General features: G+C 35.1%; 1 pseudogene; it reads right to left on the reverse strand.

The window, feature by feature from the left end:
- Positions 1-4,190: 4,190 nt before the first annotated feature.
- Positions 4,191-7,466, reverse strand: LOC105293710 (annotated as a pseudogene).
- Positions 7,467-8,333: the final 867 nt, after the last annotated feature.

An 8,333-nucleotide genomic window follows, 5' to 3' on the forward strand; every position in this document is an offset into this window, starting at 1 on the left:
TATGCCACTATCATTCTTTCCCCTCTCGTTATATTGAAAATATCTGCTTAGAAGAAGTAGGTCTCCTCTTCTGGACTTTAAGGTATTTGAAAGCAAACATATACTATTAATTTTTTATCCCTTACACTATTCCCGGCATAAAGAGTACACACAATAAATGGTTAACTGAATAATTGACAACACTATTGTAAGAGAACTTCAACATCTGTTCATTGTTTCCATCACTCAACACATTTATCAAGTACCTACCAAGTACTAGGTATGTGAAAAGTTACTCAATATATTCTTTCATTCTCCGTAGAAAGTGCCTATTCATGTAAAAATTTTGACCTTTGCAAATATTTAGCACAAGACTATTTTATTGCAGTTAAAATAAAACTTAAAATATTCCCCTACAATCAGCTGTGCATTAGCATGCACTAGCCTAATTAAAAAGCAAGAACTGTAACAGGAGAAAGGAGATGGGCCATACATGGATTGCAAAGAAATAAAAAGAACTAAGTTGTACAATAAAGAGGAGACATTCTATATTAATAGAGGTCAACTGAAGATTGTCAAACTAGTTTTTCCACTTGAGCCCCTAGTTACAAGATTGGAAATGTAGCATTTTATTAACCATATATAAATATCTTTTTCTCTTTATTTTTTAAATCCTTTTATATAATGGAAAACAGAGTCCTTTGTCAAATTACAGTCTTCAAATACGCCAAGACCCCAAATGTCTTATGAGTACATGTATCTTTGGTTGATAAAAATATGATCTCAGTACCTAGTATAGGCTTGTCCAAATGCTCTTTTTCAGAATTGTTCTATTTTGCTATTTACCAGTTAGGTTGTTCTGGAGGATAAAAGGACTGGAGACTGCTTTTAAGTCAAATTAGGAAAAAAAGTGATTGTTTCAGGAAAACTCCTTCCTTTGAGAGTAGAACCAGAAGATCTGAAGGGGCTTAAGCCTTCATTTTGGGATTCAAAAGTCAAGTCTGTATTAAACTGTGAATCTACTTATGATAAGAATCAAGTATTTCATCTTTATATTTTAAAAAAGTACAGTACCCAGTGTAAAATAAGAGCTAAATTACTATATGTTTAATTTTGTCTTTCTATATTAAAAAGAAAGTGTAAAGGAATCTTGAGAAGAAAAGAGAGAGTCCATCTTTCAAATATTTGTTGTTATTCTCCTTCTCAAAACCACAGAAAAACCTTCAATATACAATTTCTATGAAAAATGGCTTCTTTCTGGTGTTTGAGTATATGGCAGAGAATAGTTGGATAAGAAACTGTCCAAAGTTATAGTATCATTATTCTTCCAAAAAGGATGTTATTTAGGCAAATGATAAACCACCTCAGTTCCCTCCCACCACACCTACCCAAAGGAATCTAGAGTCATGAGCTGCATAATGATGTTCTGAGCAATGATGGACCATATGTACAATGGTGGTCCCATAAGATTATAAAAGAGATAAAAAAATTCTTATTTCCTAGTGCTGTCTCAGCCATCACAAAGTCATAGCGCAATGCATTACTGTTTTGTGCAGGTCTCAGTCTATGTATAGAAATGCTATCTGCTGGAAATGACTGGGCATTTCGCCTCGGCCCCAGTGCATGTCCCACAGACAGCTCCCCTTTCCAAACCAATGTTACAACTGGACTGACCCTGTGGTTCTTATTATGATTACAAGATTCCCATCAGCAATAACCATTAGGAAACTTTGGGGAAAAAAAATGAGATTATTACTTTCAGGCCAGAGTATTCAAGGCATGCCAGGAGGCACACAGCGAGGTTGCAGGTAGAGAGAGGGAGTATGCCCACGAACCTGTGGTTCTACTATTTTGGAGGAGAGGTGGTCAACGGTTTCACGGGGTCACTCTTTATTGGTGAATTTAAAATATGAGAGCAAGTGAGAAGAAAAAAACACCTAGTAGTCAAATGGTTAGTTATGGAAATCAAAGTCTCCAAAACAAAGGAGCTTCTATGGAGGGAGGTGGCCCGGCTCTTTATCTGACTGTGTGCCTGGCAGTGTGTTTATTCTTGAAATGGATGCCTCTTTGAAATGGATGTCTTGGCAATGAAAGCTTAAGGCAGGCACTTGCATTACAAAAAGGAAAGCCAACTGTCAAAGCTTCCACTACAATTACACATATAGAGATATTCTCCACCCTTAAAGCCATGGAAAATAATTAATTCTCCATTCCTTACGTGTTGGCATGTTGGCAATACATAGCAATTTCCTTCCAATGAGTACAGTATGAAATGAGTAGAATACCTTTACAGTGGAGAAACCTAACAAACACTACCTCAGCCAGGTGATCAAGGTCAACATAAACAATGCTAATTAATGTTGATAGTATATATTCTTGATATGATGGGATGAAAATGTCACTTTACCTCTGCAGTCTTCCTCCCCAAAACATATAACCCTAACTCAATCATCACAAAAACATCATACAAATCCCGACTGAGGGAGAGTCTACAAAATGCCTGTCCAGTACTCAAAACTATTGCAGTCATTAAATACAAGAAAAGTCTGAGAAACTGTTACAGCCAAGAGAAGCTTAAGGAGACATAAGACCTTAATGTAATGTGGTATCTTAGATGGGATCCTGGACTAGAAAAGGACATTAAGCAAAAACTAATAAAATCTAAATAAGGTACAAATGAGCTTTAGTTAATAATAATGTATTAATAATGGTTTATTAATTACAATAAAAGTACTATACTAATGTAAAATGCAAGTAGGGGAAACTAGGTAGAAATATTTGGACTCTGCATTATCTTTGCAATTTTTCTGTAAATTTAAAACTCTTCTAAAATTCAGTTTATTTTTTTAATGCAATTTCTTACTTATGGATCTCTTTGATTTGTATGACTTGCCATCACCTTCTTAATCTATATGCTTGTCTGTCCTTCATTTTCGAATGAGTTTCAGATGGGACCTACCTGTACTCGATGGTGACTTTCTAATTTTGGCTGGATTCGCTTTCTTGGGTGTTTGACTGAAACTAAAGAAAGATTCAGAAATTTGAATAGTCCAGTGGTGAAGATACATTAAAAAAAAAAAAAAGAAGAGAAACAAGAAATCGTGAGGCAGCTGCAGTTATAAGTAAAAAGGCAGAAGTAATCAGGTAGGGAGGAGAGAGGAAAAATATCAGCTCATATTAGAGAATGAAAAAGAAGCATGGATGGACGAGTGAAGTTGCACTCACAACAAACTGTCGAAGTTGCTGCTGGATCTTCAAAGCTACTGTTGGCCTTCTTGATCTGTTGTCATCTCGTAACAGTGAGAAATGTCATGCCAGCTCTTCATGGGATTTTGTTGTGCAGCTGCTAAGACTCCCTTTCTCCCTCTCTCCCTCCCTCCTTCCCTTCCTTCCATCTGACTTTTTAATAGCTTTTTAAAAATCTGGTAGGAAATTCACAGAACTTAGATTTATTCAAGTATAGGGAAAGATAGGTGAGATGTAGAAGTGGCTTACCATTTAATAAAATGCCATGATTATAAACTTAAAGACCTTAAATTTGATGTTATTCTAACCAAAATGTTGCTTCATGTCCTTGCAAAGAGGAAAACTATTTATTTTAAGCAGCTATGTGTAAAATGAAATGGAGTCAGAAGTTAAAATTAGTATGACTAAGTCAAAGAATTTTGCACTAACGCAGACGAAAGATAATCAGAACACCTATAAAACCTTGTTTGCTTGAGGCTTTTATGCCTTTTTGTATTTGTCATACACTGTGATGTAATGACAGACCATATCTTCTAAACTTCATTTTACCTTCTCATTTGACTTACCAAGCCATTAAGATTTGGGGGCCTCTGCAGTAGGTATAATATTTATCTACAATAATAATGCTCACTTAAACTAAACTTGATAAAGAGCTCATTCTTTTAAAAAGAGTTAATTTTTATGTGGGGAAAAGGTAAAAACTGAGTTAAAGTGTCTTATAAGTAACACTACATTGCAGGAAAACTAAATTGTTACTTTCCTGTGATTTCGTTGTCAGATTAGATTGTAAATTTTTTTTTTTTTTTTTTTTTTTTGGCTACAAAAAGCTTTATTGTTTCAATTTGGTCCAAAGCATGGGAGAGGGCTCCAGGATGGTTAGAAAGTTACCTGTTTGGTTTCAGAGAGAGGCCAACACCTGGGGGATGCAGAGGGGCCCTTCAAAAGCCTCTGGGCTCCAAAGGCTCTTAGTCATGCTTGAGGGTTGAGCCCAGCCCAGCCCGCGGGCCACCCAGCCTGCAGAGGTTAGTCAGGTGGTACCCCATCTTCTTGATGAGTTTCACCTCCTCATCTAGGAAGTGGCTCTCCAGAAGGTCAAAGAGATGGAGGTTTGCGCGGGCAGAACCCAGGGCATGCAGATCCAAAAGGGCCTGGTTCACGTTTTTCTCCCGGACCATGTCGGCTTCCACGGCATTCCGAGTTTTACCCTACTCATCTTGAGAAGGCTTTTGCAGGTCCTGGGAGAGGGAGCAGCCGCCACACTGGTTTTGCATCTTTAAGAGACGCTGGCACCCTCGCATTTCTCCTCCGCCAAACCGCCGAAGAAGTGGCCCACGCCGTCCAGAGCCACAGAGTAGCAGTCGAAATAGAAGCCCAGAAAGAGGTAGGTGTAGGAGGCCGGCAGACACAGGTTGATCAGGCGGTTGACGCTGCCTCCACCTGTGTGGAATAATTCTGATGGATTTGCGAGCTAATAATTATTCGGCAATAAGGAATTAATCTCAAAACACGGTGTTGGCCGGTCTTGGAGGCCAAAGATGGCTGAGAAGATAACGAAGGTTGCTACTGGAAAAGAGGGCGAGGGTGGTGGAAGGCTGGAAGAAGGGGAGTCCCTGGGTCTGTTCTGTCCAAACACTGTTGAATCAAGAGACAGATCCGGGGGACCGCCGAGAGCACTGCCGATTGTAAACTTTTGATTTTACGGCTTTCATTGCTTTGTACTCGCCTTAACACCTAGCCATGGCCTTGGTGCTCAGTACATTGTTGCTGATTTTGCCCCTCACGACTGTCATTATTTTCAGGGAAAATATTCAAAAGATGACACCCGTAGTAGCAAAAAAAAAAAAAAAAAAAAAAAAATTTAATATATGACTCAAACATTAAAATGTTGGGACCAGTAAATGCATCTCTGCTCTAAACAATGAGATTTTTAATTATCGATTAGAATAATTGCTAACGTTTAATTAAGACTTACTATGGACCAGCCACTGTGTTAAGTACTTTACATATATTAACTCATTTAATCCACCCAACAATGCTTTGGGTAGTAGCTATTATCATTATCCTTATTTTACAGATTAGAAAACAGGCTTAAAGAAGTAAAATGTGAAATAATTTTAATTACATTTTATTAATTCATTCTTTCATGGTGTCGTAAAGCCTATAAGTTCATTTTAACTATGACCTTTATGTTCTATTCTAAGAACTCAAAATGTCTTAAATTATTTAAGTTTGCTATTACATGTACATTTTAATTAAATTACTACTAGTCTTCCTTGAAAAAAATTAGATTTTTTCCATTAAAAAGTAAAAGTTAGCCAAGAACTATAGTTGTCCTATTAAATGCAATGCCATTATTTATTGCTTTAATAAGCGTGTGTGTGCGTGTATCTTAAAGAAATTCCTATGTTACAAAGACATGATTAATCTGAAAAACTGAACATGCTCTTTCTGATTTAGGTTATGGAGTTATAAGAAACTGAAATACTTAATTATACCTTCAATACCATGGATATCAAAACAATGTTTCTCTTCATATCAAAGCAATGATATATTTACACTCTAATAATTTGATTTTTTTTCCCTCTGAAACTCTGTTTTTATGTCCAGATTTGTCTTTTTGGAGATTTAATATCTAACAGTTGATAATTCAGTGCTGTGAATTTGAAACTTCTCAGGAAGATATGCTATATAGGGAGCAAACACATAATCTAAATAGGGTTGCAGATTCATGGACATATCATAATATTAGAAGGTAAAAGAATTTCTCGAAAAACCTCACATCCTCTCAAACTGCACTAAATATAACAAAGTGTATGGAAAAATGGAATTAGGAATAGAAAACTCAAAACTTTTTCATCAGAGAACTAATGAGATCAATAACAATCTTTAAAAAACATAACATGGTTGAAAAGACATAGTAAATTTTTAATAAACAAAATAATGCTGTAGAATATATAGGATATTACCTCAAGAAAAAATGGTAGTAGTTCGATGGACATGGGTAAGAAAAGATTAAGGCTGCTAAGTCGTAGAGACAAGGATAAATTGCAACAAGATCAGAGGGAAATCACTCTCATGAAGCACTTCCAAGACAGAGTCCATAGCCGAACAAGCAAGAGGAAAAGTTTATGTGAAATTGCAAAACTAGGCTTGTCTATGGTGTGTTGCTTTAAACCCTGATACTTTATGGTTAGCTGCTGTTAATTGAAAATACAAAGCATTAATGTACTCAGAAAATCCATAAACCATGAGTCCTCAGTATTTTACTGACTCCGTTCTCTTATTTACCCATCTCACATGAGCAAATTTTCCTAATTCTGATTTCAGAAACACACATTGTAGCAGAACAAACTAAACCTGAAGAGATCATCTTTGTTACCTTACTCATCGCTGGACTAGTGAATAAATGATTTCATATAGAATTATTTATTAAATTTTAATCATTTAAAAATATCTAATCAAAGATTCAAACCTTATTCTATGGAGCCATAGTTCATTTCAGCCAGAACATACTTTTTAAGATTAGGTTTGGAAGAACAAGATGGCCAAAAGATTGTCATATCTCCTTGGAGTTTCTTGTGCTATTGTTTTGTTTTGTTTTGTTTTTTGGTTTTTTTTTTTTAATATTTGGAAAATATTTAGGCAGATACGCCCCATTTTAACCCATAATTTCAGGTTTATCCAAGTAACTTTTAAACCGTAATTAAAGTGGGTTTGAAACAAAGGGCTTTAACATTTTATTAGTCCTGTTACATGCTGCAAAAGAACAATTTTTATTCCACCTAAATTAAAATTTTACATGAAACAAAATCAAATTGTTATATAGTTATTTTTAACTTTTTAATGTGTTTTCACACCTATTATTTTATTTGAAATAACTATTCTCCAGAAGATCTGTAATACAAACCAGATCTAGTTCTGCTACAACTTTCTTAATAATTAGTCTTTGGCTCCCCAGTATAAAAATTATTTTTTTCAATGCAAATGATTTTTTATGGCAACCTTTTATTTAAATAATTCCATTCTTAGCTAAATTTTCTCACCTTAAGTTACTTCAGGAGTCCAAATATTACCTTTACGAGATTCTTTTCTAGGTTCCTTGACCTTTTAAAGTTGTTTGTTTTTTAATCCCCAGACAGGTATACTTCTTTCCCAGACTTTAATCTCTTCTACTCTGGAAATTCACTTCTCTGCTTCATTAAGCCTCTCTGTAATATCCAGAATTAAATCACATACCTCATTTATTGTTGTGGTCGTAGATTGCTATTTTCTTTTTTTAATGCAACACTGAAAATGACTTTGAAAGAAATGACCTAAAGTTTTCATCATTCAGTTTATTTTACTTTTTACTTCTAGATAATTGTGGAATAGAAAGTTTTTAAGCTGAAAAAAGAAGAAATCATTGAAAGTGTTGGGATAGGGGAAAGAAAAAGAGTCAAGTTGTCTTCCCATAGTTAAAGAGGTTTGTCACATGAAAGAGGAATTATATTTTCACATGAAAGAGGAATTATATTTTTCTACAAAGTTTTCAAGGTAGAACTAAGACCTGGTAGAATAAGTTATACAGAAACATTTCTACTCAGGCAGTTTTAGAGGCAGTGAGTTATTCCTTTCTGGAAGTACTTTATTTGGAGGATTACTGAAATGAACAAGATATTTTACTGATGAGTTTATAAATCTTATCCATACCAAAACTTCTGTGAGCCTTGACTGAAAGCTGATTACAGAAAAATAGACTCATGTGGGTTAGAACTAAGACAGTGAGAATGAGTGACCTGGGTTCAAGTCCCAACTCTGCTAGAGACAAAGCTATATGATGATGGGCAAACTTTTAACCTCTCCTGGCCTCAGTTTCCTCATATATGAAATGGGAATGAATGTAATATTATAAGGTTTTTGTTACGATTAGATCAGTTAATATGTGTAAAATATGACAATTTGCATGCATTATGTGTTAGCTATAAATATTTTAAGGTATTTTTTATGGATTTCTTCTGTGTCCTTTTAACTTCTTTGGACATAGAAAATAAAATTAAGGGAAGGGTATGATTCTGAAAACTCCTCTTTTCAGTGTTCCTGTATACAGACTACATTTTCACAAAAATGCA

This window comes from Pteropus vampyrus, unplaced genomic scaffold (assembly GCF_000151845.1).
Source record: "Pteropus vampyrus isolate Shadow unplaced genomic scaffold, Pvam_2.0 Scaffold3, whole genome shotgun sequence".
Taxonomy (NCBI): Eukaryota; Metazoa; Chordata; class Mammalia; order Chiroptera; family Pteropodidae; genus Pteropus; species Pteropus vampyrus.